At 28.6% G+C, this 15,840-nt stretch overlaps 1 protein-coding gene across 1 annotated transcript in view; it reads right to left on the bottom strand.

Annotated features, from left to right (window-relative positions):
• LOC129908116 (phosphatase and actin regulator 4) overlaps nt 1-15,840 on the bottom strand; it is a 413,058-nt gene that overhangs the window by 297,057 nt on the left and 100,161 nt on the right. The window lies entirely within an intron of this gene.

Genomic DNA, 15,840 nt, shown 5'->3' with positions numbered 1-15,840 from the left:
CATAGCCGTATTTAGGGGGGGGGGGGGGGGTTTGGGAGTTTAACCCCCACCGAAATTTTTTTTCAGAAAATCAAAAGATACCTATATTATAAACATATACAAGTCTAATATGTGCAGCACTAAATGATTTGTTTTTGTATTTTAGTGATTTGATTACCTGTATGAAAATCTCCCTTAAAATCACTACCAATTTTGCATCGTTGCAGAAGCTGTCGATGAAGTTTGTATAAAGGAAAACAAAACTTGTTTGGTCCATTACAAAGAGTTTTTATCTCTTTGACCATTTCCTTAAGCACTATGTTAACACCTTAAAATGCTCTTTCAAGAACCCTTTAAATACCAAAAGTACTTATGCAATGTTTTTGATGCCGAGACTAAACTATGCTTTTTCAAAGGGTTTCGGTGGCCGAACTCGAATCCAAAGACGGACTTATTCGATCACATCTCGTTTTTGAAATATTACCCTTAAATCTATTTAAATCTTTCAGACATCTTTTCTACTGTCCGAGATATCTTCAGTTGCTTATTACCCACTTTTGTTCTATGTTAACCTGAAATCCAGTATGTAAGCGAAAATAAATGTATCGATTTATTCAGAGACTGTAGCACCTACCAACGCTTTTTAGCGTTTACTTATTTTTTTTTTAAATTGAATTTGTAACAGTTTCTAAAAGAATTAAGTTTTGTCTCTCTAAATCCGTTTAAATCTTTTAAATATCTATTTTCTTCCTCGAGAAATCATAACTTGAAATCAAAGTGTTTGGGGCATCTCATATTTATTTGCTTTTAATAGCAAATATCGAAAAGTTCTGTACCAATCGCTTTCAAATTTTGACACAATTCTTTTAGAAACTGTTAAAAATTTAATTTAAAAAAAATAAGTAAACGCTAAAAAATAACTTTGAAAACTGGTAAAAATCGGCATTTTCGATTTTCTAACGGGAATATCTCCAAAACGTGATGTGATAGAATTTTTCTGACTTCGGATTCGAGCTCAGCACATAAAAAACCTTTAGAGAAGTAGGTATATCTTGGTTTCTGTAACAAAAACCTTGTTGGCCATACTCAAAATAAAAAAAATGCGATTATACTTTTGCAATGGAAGAAAAACTTGTTTTTATTTCTAAAAATAATAAGAGAAAGTAACGGGACATTTTGTTCTTCTCAATATTCTTGTTTTTTGATACCCTTTAACAAAAAAATAGTAGGGTGTGGCTGCAATACTCGGTTTTATATAAATAGCATTTTTATATGGTGCGATTATACTTTTCCAAAGTACTGTATTTACAACATTTCGTTATTCTGAGCTCGAAACCGAAGTCAGAAAAATTCGATCACATCACGTTTTTGAGATATTCCCGTTAGAAAATCGAAAATGCCGCTTTTTACCAGTTTTCAGGGTTATTTTTTAGCGTTTACTTATTTTTTTTAAATTGAATTTGTAACAGTTTCTAAAAGAAACTTATTTATACCTTTCAATTATTTTATACTTTTCAATTTTTGATTTTTTTTTTTTTTTTTTTCATTTTGACACCGAATTTATAAAAAATAGTTTATGCTATAGGTCGTTTCAAATCAAAAGTCCCATGGAAAATTGAGCAAAAATAAAAAAACTCATTCGCTTACTGGAAGGAAGCATTTATGAGGCAGCTGAACTTTTTCTTAAATTACAATAAAATAATGAAGAACATTTCTTGATATCCCTATTTTAATTAATTAATCCGTCGGTGAGATTCACTGGGTTAGCCTCAGAAAGCGGAGGCAAGTCTTCTGGGCTTGCATCACTCCATATCAGCTGACAATACAAAAACACATACAATTATTTCATTATTTATCATTTGAAGGCAGTTGTGATAACTTTTCAGAAGATATTGTTATAGGACTACGTGAAGATGGACCAGAAATGTCCAGTTTATATGATAGCAATTCATAACTTAAAATTCTATTCACATCTTTTCATTTGTATAATCAAGCAGTAAATATCTTATTTTTATTTTTCAATTATTTTGGAGTCGTCACCATGGAAATCATTAATAAACAAATTCAGATTTTTCGTTTGTTTATTTTTTTCTCTAGCATTTCTTTCATTCAAACAAGCATGATTTGTTGTTATTTTTGAGTTGATTTGTCACAATGAGCCAATAAAATTGAGTTTTTTGTTTATTTGTTCTCAATTTTATTGGAAGGGAGAAAATAAACTCTGAGTCAGGACTTTTGATTTGAAACGACCTATAGCTAGGGCGTTCATTATTTAGGTTTTTTTCAAGAATCAATTTCCTAAGTGGAAAAACTGTTTCTAAATAATAAAAAAATTAATCCTCTATATTTTTCAGATTTTTATTTTGACACCAGATGGCGCCCCAAGAGGGTTAAAGTTTTTTCTGACTAAACCCCTAGTCCTAGAAAAATGATTTATACCTTTTTGAAAACGTTGTTTAATGTAGACAAGAACCTCGTCAAAAAAATTTTGACTTAAGTCTATATCTACAAAAATGGGCTCATCAGTTGACACATAGGTACCTATTTTAAATGAGAAAAAAGTTTAACCTTGGGGCACCATCTAGTGTCAAAATAAAAATCTGAAAAAATTAGATGATTTTTTTTTATTATGTAGAAACAGTTTTTCCACTTTTTGCATTTTCTAACAAAAATATTTCAAAAACGTGAACTGCTAGCATATTTTTGACTTTGGATTCGAGTTCAGCACACCGAAAACCTTCAGAAAAGTATATTTTGGTTCATGTGGGGAAAATCTTGTTAACTTCAAAAACACGATTTTTTTAACTTTCAAAGGGTAATATTTCAAAAACGGAAGCTGATTGGATATTTCTGACTTCAGATTAGAGTTCAGCACATAAAAAACCTATAGAAAAGTATATTTAAGTGCCCGCACCAAAAAAAAAATTAAATTTTGTAGACCAGTGTTATAAACGTCACCTACACCATACAATGGATTTATTGGTGCCTGATTCGTTGAAAACGACTTAACCGATTCTAACAAAAATATAAATTGAAAAAATAAATTGGAGAAAAAAAATTGAAATTTGTTTTTGAAAAATCAAATTTTTGGAAACCGGACATTGAATTTTTTTGAAATTTTGATTTTGAGGTGTACAACATCGAGTGTCCACAAAAAAAAATCGCAAGCTATAATAAAGGATAGAGATGTTTTTTTTATCCTCTGAATTTAATGTTCTTTTTTTCATTATTTTTATAGAATTACAATTATGTATTATGTAAATTTGAAGTTTTTTAAGTATTCTTTTTTATAGAACTTTTTCTTTTTCAAAATGCTATTCTGCTAGATTTTCCTATAGGTATTTAATCAATATCTGTTTGTTAAGTAATAAGACTTCTTCCGAGATTATAACATTTATTAGGTTTTTTGTTAAATTTCCAATGTAACTCCCTAAATCTTATTGAAAATATGGCTTTTGTTAAAAGATTCTGCAAAGTTCATTTACCTGAAATTGTGTTCAAATAATAAATAAATAATAAATTATTTCAGGCTTCCATATTCAAATCAAAAAAAGCAACCTTTTATCTTCCTCAATTTTGTACCAGATTTTTGCATAATCTGAAAGCGAAACTCCAATGTTTCTATAATAATTCACTTATTTACCAGACACCAGTAACCTTACATTCATATTGTGGACAGATAAAGTCTATTAATCCGGTCTAAGGGATAATATATACTTTTACCGTATTTTGCCATATAATAACTTTCTATTAAAATCATACTGAGTAGGGTTACTCATTTTTGATACAGAGAACGCATTATTCACGTATACATATTTGTTGAGGGTTCCCTCAAATATAAGGATTCATCTGGCTCTGAGCTCCATATCATAATAAGAGGCCTAAGGGCTTCAAATAAAGTCTAATTAGGTTCCGAAACCAAGCAAAGTAAATAGAATAGCAAAGTAGGTACATTATACAAAAAAAAAGGGAATAAATGAAACAAAGAACCAGGACTTTCATCATAAAATATCCTTTTGCCCTTTTGAATGTTCGTTCAACGACATACGGACGGCAACAACTACCTTCATCATAAATGGAAAATTACATTAATATAGTGTACATTGTCTGGGTAATAATAACTCAAAGGAGTTAGGAGTAGAGGCCACCACCTGTGTTCAAATAAATGCCACGAGAAGCATACAAGCAGGATAGAGCAGATGTATGTATTCCCAAAAGGCCAGTTCCACAATATTTCTCAATCTTCCATAATTCTCATTGCTGTTTGTATAGTTTCTATGTCTGCCGCTACACCTTTATATACATTTTATACCAACTTGTCATCCTCTCTCTGGAGGAATTTTTCAAGTTCATTTGCCCTTAAGGACACACGATCGAAACAGGTAAATTGTTTTAATGCAGCAAATTCGTGTGTATATGTAAAGAGGTTGTGTCCTTTGTATACGCCTTTCTTCCCTATGTCTGATTATATTTTGGCCATCGTGGATAGTACCTACCCGTCATCATGAAACTATGAATATATACTCATCTGCAATGTGCCTTCTTTCATAAAAAAGAGAAGACAATGCAATCAATAAAGAAGAATAAAGACTATGAAGGATAATAAAGGAAGAAGAAAAAAAACAACATTCAATAAGATGAGGCTAGCGAAGGATATCCGCCATCAGGACGTCTGAAGTAAAATGTCTTTTAAGTGTTCCCACTTTATAAACAACAAATATTAAAATTAAATAAGATTAACTAAAAATTTGAAATTTATATTTTCACTCCTTGTCACCATAAGGGCAGGCACAAATATTGTTTGTGACATTTCTTTTTTTCCTTTGTTGTCGCAAATTGGTGTTTAAATTATAAAAAAATGATGTGGCTTGAAAAAAAAAAGAGATACGAAATTGGTCAGCTCGTTTAATGGTTTTTGAATAACATTAAAATGTATTAGATAATAAAAATGTCCTTTATTTTTTTATAATTTTTTTTTTCTTAATTTATTTTTTTTTTAATTTTTTCTTTTTTTTTTTAATTTTTTTATTATTTTTTTAATTTTTTCTTTTTTTTTAAATTTCTTATTATTTTTTTTTTTATTTTTTTAAGTTTTTATTTTTTTTTTATTTTATTTTTTATTTTTTTTTTATTTTATTTTTTTTTTTAGTTTATTTTTTATAATTTTTAAATAATTTTATTTAATTTTTTTTTATTCTTTTCTTTTTTTTTTAATTTTTTTTTTTTATTATTTTTATTTTATTTTATTTTATTTTTTTTTATTTTATTTTTTATTTTTTTAGTTTATTTTTTTTTATTTATTTTTTTTTTATTGGTACCGCAAATCCCAAAAATTGGCAACTCTGATCATTGCAAACATTTTACAGACAAAGCAATGAAATTTAATTTTGTTATTCCTAAAGGGAATCGTCGAAGACGTGCTAAGGGTATTTATGTTTTTTTTTTTTTTTGTTATTATTATTTGCAAGAGTGTTCGTGTTTAATATATAAAATAGCGTCTGCTTTCCATTTGTTCTTCAAATTAAAAAAAAAAAAAAGAAAAAAATGTCCATTCAACCAAGAGAGTCATACTCATTTCTTTTTTTATTTTTTTTGTAAATTGAAAACTTTACTTTTTTTTACAATTTCCTTTAAACGAAAAAAAAATGAAATAGTTAATGAAAGATTCTGATTGAATTTTTCTCATTGCAATTCAAAAATTGTTACATTCAATGAGGGTAAAATTGAATTGTATTTTATTTCCCTTTCTTTTTCATTTAGCAAGGCAAAACGAACAGAGCTAAATGATCGTCTTCTTTTTTTGTGGTCATTAAAAGTTTTAATCGAAATGAATTATGTTGATGGAAGTCTTCTTTGCTTCATGATTTTTTTTTATTTTTATTTGATGGGCAGTATAAGCATAATTCGTACAATTGATGTATTGTTGCAAGAAGTTGCAATAAAATTGAGTTTATATTTTTGTGGTTTTCATTTGTATAAAGCTTTTCTGAGAAATTTAACTTCTAATTTGAGGTTTATATTGTTAATTTATATTTTGCTACGTAAAACTAACCAATTTCGATGAACATTTTTATGTTATTTTCAATTTTTTGTTCTTTTTTTTTTACTTAAAAATAGTTCAGTTCATGAAATTTATTTTACTCAGACAAAAGAAAGAAAATTGTAAAAAAAGCCTTTAGATTGAACAAAAAGAAGGAAATTTAGTTTAGATTTGTTTTTAATTCGTAGAATATTGACTTGGAAAGGAGAAACAATTTATAAAGCTAATAATTTTTATATCCTTTTTTTTTATAAGCAATTTTTATTTTAGAAAAAAAAAATTTTATAGCTAAAGTAAAAGTATTTTATTTTCGAAAAAAAAAATTGATTTTATATTTTTTGGTTTGCGTTGTAAGAAAAAAAAATATAGAGCAAAATTTTTTTCAGACAAAAATGAGAAAATTTTTTTCCGAAAAAAGTTAGACATTCATTCTTTTCTTTGTTTTTTTTTTTTTTTTTTTGGGAATCAAAAAATTTAGTGAGGAAATTTTTTCTAGAATTTTTTTATTCGTTGAAATAAAACATTAAATGGTTTGGTAAGAGAAACAAAATTTTTTTTGTGAACTAAATGTTTCATTTTTTTTTTTTTTTTCAGAATTTGTTTAAGTATTTTATTTTCGAAAAAAAAAAATTGATTTTATATTTTTTGGTTTGCGTTGTAAGAAAAAAAAATATAGAGCAAAATTTTTTTCAGACAAAAATGAGAAAAAATTTTTTCCGAAAAAAGTTAGACATTCATTCTTTTCTTTGTTTTTTTTTTTTTTTCCGGGAATCAAAAAATTTAGTGAGGAAATTTTTTGTAGAATTTTTTTTATTCGTAGAAATTAAACATTAAATGGTTTGGTAAGAGAAACAAAATTTTTTTTGTGAACTAAATGATTCATTTTTTTTTTTTTTTTCAGAATATTAAACATTGTTTAATTTCTTTTTTATTTCATTATTGAATATTTATTTATTAATAATCGTGGTCAATTCACATTATGAAGAAACGACGTTATTAACATCCTTGATTTTATAATAATAAAAAAAACCAAGTTGTTTAAAAAAAAAAAAAATTTTTTAAATTGTCCGGATTTTGTTTTTTTTTCACACAAAACTTTTAAATTAGATATTTTTGTTTTTTTTTTTTTGAGAAATAAAAAACAAAAATTTGGTTAAGTATCAATGAATGTTAAATTTTCTTATCAATCTGCCTTATCAGGGTCCTAGACTAAAACTGCTTAATTCATTCAGGTACATCAAAAAATTATAAATATGTACTCCTCATAGCTAAATGTACAAAATTTGCAGTTATTTAAAAAAAAAACAAATTCCTAACAAACAAGATCAGCTTTGAAGAAGTTTTTATTTTCAGAACTTGCTCCTCGTCTATTTTTAATTAATAGTTTCGAAAAAAAAACAACGCTTAACAAAATTTCCATATTAATTGCTAGCTTTCGCTGTCGCCATTCAACTTGTCACGAAATATACATAGAAAACCTTTTTTTGCATAAAATTTTGTTCTTCTTCAAAACTTATTTTTTTTAAGGACGTTACGGAACATGGTGAAACTGAGAATAAGAAGAAGAATAATTCGCCAAGGGATGGATTTCATATCGATCCACAAGCATCGCATCGGTTGTCGTCATTATCGTTATTCTCGTCTTTGACGACGCGTGTGATGGTTTTGGAATCTGATACGTTCACACGAAACTTAATTTATTCTCATTTCAGCTGGGAATGAGTTTTATGAGCAAAAGAATGTAAAAAATAAAAAAAAAAAACCCAAAAAATAAAATTTAAGATGACACACGACGCAGCAGTGGCCAGACTGTGATACTCACAATCAGACGAATTTCGTCGAGGTTATGGTAGTTTTAAGCTGAATCTTTTGGTCTGATGAAAATATATTCTCCATTTGAGAGAAACAATTTTATTCAGATCACTCTCATCTTTCACTGATTCCCTTGACAGAGATCTGTGTAGTCTTGAGAAATAAAATTTATTGCGAAACCATTTCCATGAATTAACAAAAAAATAAAGTGTACTACTGGGGAGGGGTTGTGGGTTTTAGTTATAGTAAGTAGCAATGTCGTCCCCATCTGTGTCCTGATGCGATGTCCTTGAAAGTGTCTTTTTGCACAAAGAACGTTGACACAAACTGTTAACTTATTTATGATCGAAAAGAGAGAATATCCCTTTTATATACTCTCTTATACACAGATTAAAGGCTTATTTGGTGTGTGTGTAGGGGGGAAGGGGGGATGAGAATTTGTTGTTTAAATATTCAGCAAGCTTGATTGAAATTGAAGAAACGAAATACCAGTATATAACCAAACCGAATCCATTCAAACCAAACCCAAGTAAAGTCGTGTAGTTTCGTGCTGCAAAGTGATTTTCTTGCAACACAAACCTTGTCGTCCAATGTCCATGAAAACGGTACGAGGGTACCTAATTTATTTGAATGTCAACATAAAAATGTTTATTTTATTAAGAAATCCAAGATTCTAGTTGGAGGAGAGATTGTGACTATGGGCGGAGAAGGAGTGGTATAAAGCGTTAAATGGGAATGTACAACTTATTTTTATGACGGAAGGAAATGATTTAAGATATGAGATTAAGATATTTTAACGAAAAAGGATATAGTTTTGGGGTAATTTGAGCTAATTTCTAATTAGTCAAGTGGGAAGTGGAGAGAGTTGGAATTCTAAGTGAGCCAAATGGTTTATGGTTATGATGACTGGTCGGAAGTAATAACCATGAAAAGTTTTAAGACGTCCGTGTTGATTAATGAATATAACTTCTTGATGAAAAGTTATATACACGTAAGAAAGGTCTTGCTCCAGGTAAATACCTAGGTACTTTGTACACTGAAAATAATAAATTTCGTAAAATTACGAAAATCGTTTCATACACTACATTTTCGTTGGCTCAACGAAAATATGTAATTTTTCTTCATCAATTAATGAAAACGTTTCATACACTTTTTCTCCCTTTTTAGTGCAAAAAATCCAATTCAATGAAAAGATTCATCAATTAACGAAAAATTTCATGCTCATTTTAAAGAATAAAAATAAGAATTTTTTTGTTACCTTATTAAAGTTTTAATTAAGTAACGAAAAAATTCATTAACTTATGAAATTCAACATTAACTAACGAAAATCTTCATAAGCTTATGAAAATTCTTCATATACTAATGAAATATTACATTGGCTTATGAAAAAATACACCAGTTAACGAAACAAAATCGTTGCCTTACAAAAAAAAAACGAAGATTTGGGTGCATTTCTGTTTTATGGATTAAAAATTTAATCTTGCTTTATGTAGTTCACATTAGGTTTTTGTTTAAAAATCTATGTAAGTTGAGCTGAATATAAAAAATATTTGCGTATTGACAAGGTGTCTCACGATAAGTCGGACTTATCAGTTGACTTAAGTGAGCTCCACCGGGTCGAAACGCCGATTTTTGGTTTGGACTATATTAAATTAATAATTTAACAAGTCCAATAAAAAAATACTACAATCTACTAAAAAAATACAACGAAAAGTTTCGTTAGCTAACGAATATTTTTTCGTAATTTAATCAAAATGTTCATTAAATTTACGAAAAAATTCGTTAGCTAACGAAAGTTCTTTCATAAATTAATCAAAAAATACATTGACTAACGAAAAATATCACCGTGTTTAATTAAATTTTACGTTAATCGATGAAAAATTTCGTAAAGTGATGTAAAAATTCATTAACTCTCGATCAAAAATTTTTATGAAAAATTTCATTAAAATACTACAGTTTTCGTTGATTGATGAAGATCTTCATTAACGTATGAAAGCCATTTCGTTGAGCCAATTAAATTTTTCATCGGCTGAAAATTAATTAAATTTTCGTTGGCTCAACGAATTTTTTAGTTGTATTTACGTAAGGATTTGGTTCAGTGTATGAAGTGATAAGGGATAATATGATTTCTGACCATTAACGCTCTTACTCTTCGAAAAAAAAAAAATTCTCCACAAAATTTATAAAATTCTAGTGTTATACGGAATAATTGACAATAAAAATTATAAAATAGGATAAAGTATTTGTATATTTAAATTTAAATTTTTAGACATACAAATAAATACAAATTTTTAGACACTTTAACATTTGAGGTAGTAAAAGTCTAAATTTTTATTTTTGTTAAAACTTGTGGATACAAATTACAAAGAAAAAGACGAGATAAGTTTCTTGTGGCAAGAGATGCTTTTTAAGGTTCTTTTTATACTTGCAAGAGTAAATTTCAACAAAATTTGGTATTCCTGCACTTAAAAGTTGGTTTACTGCGTTTTTTCGTTACGGGTGTGACAATTGTATTCATAATTTTATGAATTAATCAGCGAATACAAATGTATTTTAACTTGAGTAAAGTTGTACAAATAAGCTTTTTGTAAGTATATAAGGGAGCCAGGTGATGCAGGAAGTAATTTTTCTTGTTTCAATATTTTCTTTTTTAACGGGGTGACAATGGTTTTGAGTATACAGATCTTGACTGCTCAAGATATGGTTAATTTTCATTCTTTCCTTAATTCAGCGCTTAAAGTTTTTTCAGCAACACTAAAGTATTGAAGTATTGTATTGTTTTTTTTTTTTTTTCAAACATGGGAATTAAAATGATCCTCAAAAGACTTTCTCGAATTTTATTGGAATCGATAGTGGACATCGACATTTTTGCATTTTTTTTTTTTTTTTATTTAAACCTTTTTTATCTAAAAATGTTTTATTTAATTTTTTTTAGTTATTTTTTGTGTTTTAATTTTTTTTAGTGTTTTGAATTAGTTAAGTTAATATCTCTACTTACAATTATGCTTCTATAATGCTTTACAGAATGTAGTAATTTTTTTTTAAATACGATTTTTATGAAAATTACGATTATAGAGAATACCAAAAAATAAGGTCCTGCAATTTTGCCGGGCTATGTGATTCTGTCTTTGCGCCTGTGTGTTTCTTGGTCGAGCCTTTCTTTCGAGATTTTGAAATGTTGTTTTTGCACTGTAGTTCGTTTGCCCAACGTTAGCCCAGGATAGTCCAACTTTTTTTTCGCTATGCTACGCCTAGTTTAAAAATTATAGAAGTAGGTACCTATATATTAGTTTTTATTCACCTCACAAAAAAATAGTACGCATACACCACAGTGACCTTTTTAATTTATAATCTAGAAAAAGTAAATCCACTGGTGTGGGTATTGCTCCGCAAATGTTATTTATTTGAATGTAGTCCATATATTATTCACCTTAAAAACCACAAAATACAAAAATTATTGATTTTTTTGGTTTGCAATATACCTAAGCACCTACAAAAGCAACATGCTTAGTAAAATCTATCCAAAAATTCTTTAAAAAATAACAACAAATATAAAATAATGTGTGAGGTGATTTCTTTTTCAGTACCTACGACAAAAGCACTTTTTAGACTTTTCTCAATATTTGTTGACAAATCCAACAAATTACATCTTTTTTTTTGTTGGCCCACCCTTAGTTAAAAAATAATGACAAAAAACCTTTTTTTTAGATTTTAAGCATTTCCCTAAAGTTCATTACTAACAAAACATGAAACATTTTTAACTGCCTTCTTCGGGCTCGAATTGTTCAAGTAACAACAATTGTTTCTCCTAATATTTATGCGAATTTTCTTAGCTCAACGGCTTCTTTTTACTTTTTTGTTCATCTGTTCCATTATAACTTCTAAACTATTAATCGAAACTTGACAAATAAGGTATCGTTAGAAGAGTTTTGCTTGTCCACATGTTATAGGCTATTTGACGTCACATTAATTTGAATATGGCGGCGTTTTTTTATCATATTCAGGGGAATTTTAATTTACCACAAAACTTCTTCCAAAAATTAAACAATCTCTAATAGTAATCAAATGAAACAATTGACTTGAATTCTTTATTCTTTTGAATACATTTTTCTTGACTTGGTTTGGTTCGGTATTAGTACATTTGTGAGCTCTAAAAATAAACTTTTTCGGAAAAGAGAGAAAATCATCTTTTCAAAACAATTGAAAAATAAGTTGAATTTTATAAAAATGCTTCTCAATCAATTCTTTCTAAATGTTTAAGTCTACGTCGTACAAAAATATTTCTTCTTAGCGGACGTTAATCTTTTTTTACTTTCTTTCCAAAATACCAAACAAATTTAATTCCTATACCAGTTATTTTTTGAAACAAAGGTTTTTTCCAAGTGTGTTACTTTCACGAGTTCAAGACTTAACAAAATTCAAAACCTATAAAACTCCAGTCATCTTCTCCTTTGTAATGTGTATTTTTTTTTATTTTTTATAATTATTTTTAAGGCAAAGTTCAGCTATTATTATCATCGCCAACAAAGAACCCAACACAACTCCCTCAAAATGCACACAATAAACATGCACACTCATTCTTCTCTCTATCTTCTATCGAGTTAAGAAGGCCTGAATGTTTTTTTGCGAATCTTTGTATGATGGTTTTGCAACTTTAACCTTTTCCTTTACTTCATTCCATTCTATCCCATTTCTGAACTGTCTGAGACTACTACTTTTGAATTGTTGTTGGTTTTGGTGTGTATGGTTGTGTTGTGTTATCAGCAGAAGCAACTCTTGGAAAAGTTTCTCTGCTCCAACAAAATATCTCACTGCACTTTGGTTCTTCTCATGTTTTAAGCTAATTTTAGAACGCACGCCTTCCTTACTTATATTTACTTGTATTGCTTGTTCATGTTTTTTTGTTTGTTTTTTATTTTACTGTGTCGAGAGTCGGCATGTGGAACACAGTGGTACACAGCGTTAACCTCCATATGTTTGGGGTCGATGGTGTTTTCTTCTTCGCGGTTGCATCTGGGAAACATACGCTGAAATCAAAAATAAACAAAAAACGAAACTCAACAACTTTTCCTTTTTTTTTTTGTATGCTAATTGCTAATTGATCATCGCAAGTTGCAACACGTGTGGATACTTGATGTTGCACTATAATAAGATGGCGATGGTGGCGCCACGTCAAGTTGCGGTTGTTATGCGCTTGTTAAGTGTCATCATCAGCTGTCACTAATTTTTATGTTTACGCAAAATAAAAAGAAAAAAACAAGACACAAGCAAAGACATTTTCACATTTATTTCCTCGACTTTGACTTCGAAGTTCGAATTTTTTCTCATTTCTCAATCGCGTTTGCCTTTATTTGCCTGCTCTGCTCGAGTCTGCATGTTTTTCGTCTTCGTATTTTGTTGAAGTTTGTCTCGCGCAATCGAAGTTCGATGAACTTTTTTTTTTTTTCTTTTTTTGTGTTTGTTTATAATTCTTGTTTTTTGTTTGTCTCTCTTTTTGATGCCAAAGTTGTTGCTTCCAATTCCAATTGCTGATTTTGTTGTTGTTTTTTTTTTTTGATATTTGAGTTTGATTTGCGGATTGCGTTTCTCTCTGTTTACTTCTTTAGTTTCTATGAATTGAGTATATCTTTGTGCAATTTGAACTTAATTGGCTCGTATAGGCTTGATAGTTGGTTGGTTGGGGTACGCGCTTTTGCGAATTATGATTCGTTGTTGTTGGTTTTTTGTGTTTTTTTTTTCGATTTGACGATTTGAGTGGTTATTATTGCGTGTTTTGTTATTTTTGTTTACGCACTGTTTAGCCCAAATTGTGAGAGTTAGATATATTTTTTTTATTTTGTTTTTCTCGTATTTTTGTTGTTTGTGTGTTGATTTAAACATGAACTCATTTTTGATTGAAACTGATTAGGGTCTTGTGTTTGTGGTTATTTTAATTTGTCAAAGATATTTAATTATCTTTATACAATTCACTGTTTTGTGATTATTGAAGCAGTTTTTGAGGTAGTTTTTTTTTTTACAAATTGATTCTACTTACGTTTGGTATCGGGTTTCATGTATGTACTTACGAGAGGTTTTATAGAAGTGCACATCTTGGTTAGTGTCAAGAATGGAAAAAAACGGAAAAGGAGCATTATGAAAATCTGTGTACCAAAATCTTTCTCGAAAAGATTTAAAAAGGATTGATTCTTCAGCAATTAGTAGCTATTTTTTTCATTGGAATTCCTTTAAAGAAAAAGAATCGACTGGAAGCAGCTTCTAAATCGAATTTTTTGCTGTTTTAAAATCAACCAGTAGTAAATTACAGGTAGTCCTTCGAATTTTTGTTTAAAACACATAAATTATATAATAAGTTGAGACACATAGTAGCTGAATTTATTGTATTTTTTTTTTATTAAACACTTTCTGCATTCTCAAAAAAAAAAAAAAAAAAAAAATAAAATTCTCCACACTACATTTTTCATCAGTTGGGGAGGGACAACACTGTAAGGCCCATTTCACACATAGCCAGCGACCGTCTAACCGACCCGGGTAACACACACACACAGAATTGCGAAACCCACTTATTTTCCAACCAATGTTCTAATTCGTTTGCCTCTGGAATTTTTTATTTTTGCATTATTTTTTTTTTTGTTGCGTAATTAATTCATTTATCAACCGAAGAAACTATTTTCAGTGGTCTTAGCCTTAAATAAAGCCTCAAAAGTTCCAATAGTCCCGAAACCTAGGTACGCGCTCCGAACCTACCACGAAAACTTTAAACGCATTTTTCTCGAAACGCGTTTTTTTCCGCGCTGTGCAACGTAACTCAAAAACTAATGAAGCTATCGACTTGAAATAAAATGCAAATTACTCGTTAACTTATTGGCCATAACATAAACCTAAAAGTTCAATATAATTTGTTCAATAAATATTTTTTTAAACTATTTTTTTATAAAAATACATTGTGTTTTTTCGTTTTTTTGGTCTCTAATTTTTATTTTACACTTTTGTTTACCAAATTTAGGTTCATGAAATGCGTATAAATATATTTTATTGTAAAAAAAATTTTTTTTTGACTATAAATAATTTTCTGGACTAGGGCATTGCACGGCGCAAACTGTAGACGCCAGCTTTAAAGAGCTGTAGAGCCGCCATTTTGTTTTTATTTTACTTCAAAAAAATTGTACTAATAAGTTGGTACTTTGAAAAAAGTTTTTTGTTATAACTTTTAAACTAAGGGTGGGCTAACGAAGAAAAGTGATGTAATTAGTTGGAATTAGAATGGTTAATTAATAAAAAATGAAAAAAGCATAAATTTTACTCTGAAAAAAAAAAAACAAATTTTGATTTTTAAGAAGTTGGTAGTTTGAAAAAAGTGTTTTTTCGTGTTCTGAAAAAGCAATCACTTCACACAATTTTATATTTGTTGTTACTTTTGAAATACGTTTGGATATATTTTACTAAGCATGTAGCTTTTCTAGGTACCTACTTATATGGCAAACAAAAAAAAATTGATTTTGAGACTTGAAAAATTATTTGTATGTTTTTAATGTTAAATGTCTACTTAAGCTCCTTAACAGGAATGTTATATGGACTACATTCAATCAATTGAAAATGTTCATTCAAATTAAAAACATTAGAGGCGCAATGCAAACACCAGTGAATTTAATTGTTCTTATTATAAACTAAGAAAGGGTCACTGAGGTGTATACGTACTTTTTTGTTTTGGTGTGGTGAATAAAAACTAATTATTCTATAATTTTTAAACTAAGCTTAGGATAGCAAAAATAAAAGTTGGGCTATCCTGTGCTAACCTTGGGCAAACAAACCACGGTTTTAAACTAACGATTTTTTCACAGGAAAACAAAATTAAAATTATTTCGGTTTCTGATATGAAAACAAGTTTTTTGTTGTATCTTTTGAAAAAATAGTGCAATCAAGAAAAAAAAAGTTGGGCTATCCTGGGCTAACGTTGGGCAATCGAACCACAGTGCAAAACCAACAATTTTTACACAGAATAAAAAAAAGTT

This window comes from Episyrphus balteatus, chromosome 2 (assembly GCF_945859705.1).
Source record: "Episyrphus balteatus chromosome 2, idEpiBalt1.1, whole genome shotgun sequence".
Lineage (NCBI taxonomy): Eukaryota > Metazoa > Arthropoda > Insecta > Diptera > Syrphidae > Episyrphus > Episyrphus balteatus.
The sequence above is the reverse complement of the archived record's forward strand: the minus strand, read 5'-3'. Positions and strand labels throughout refer to the sequence as shown.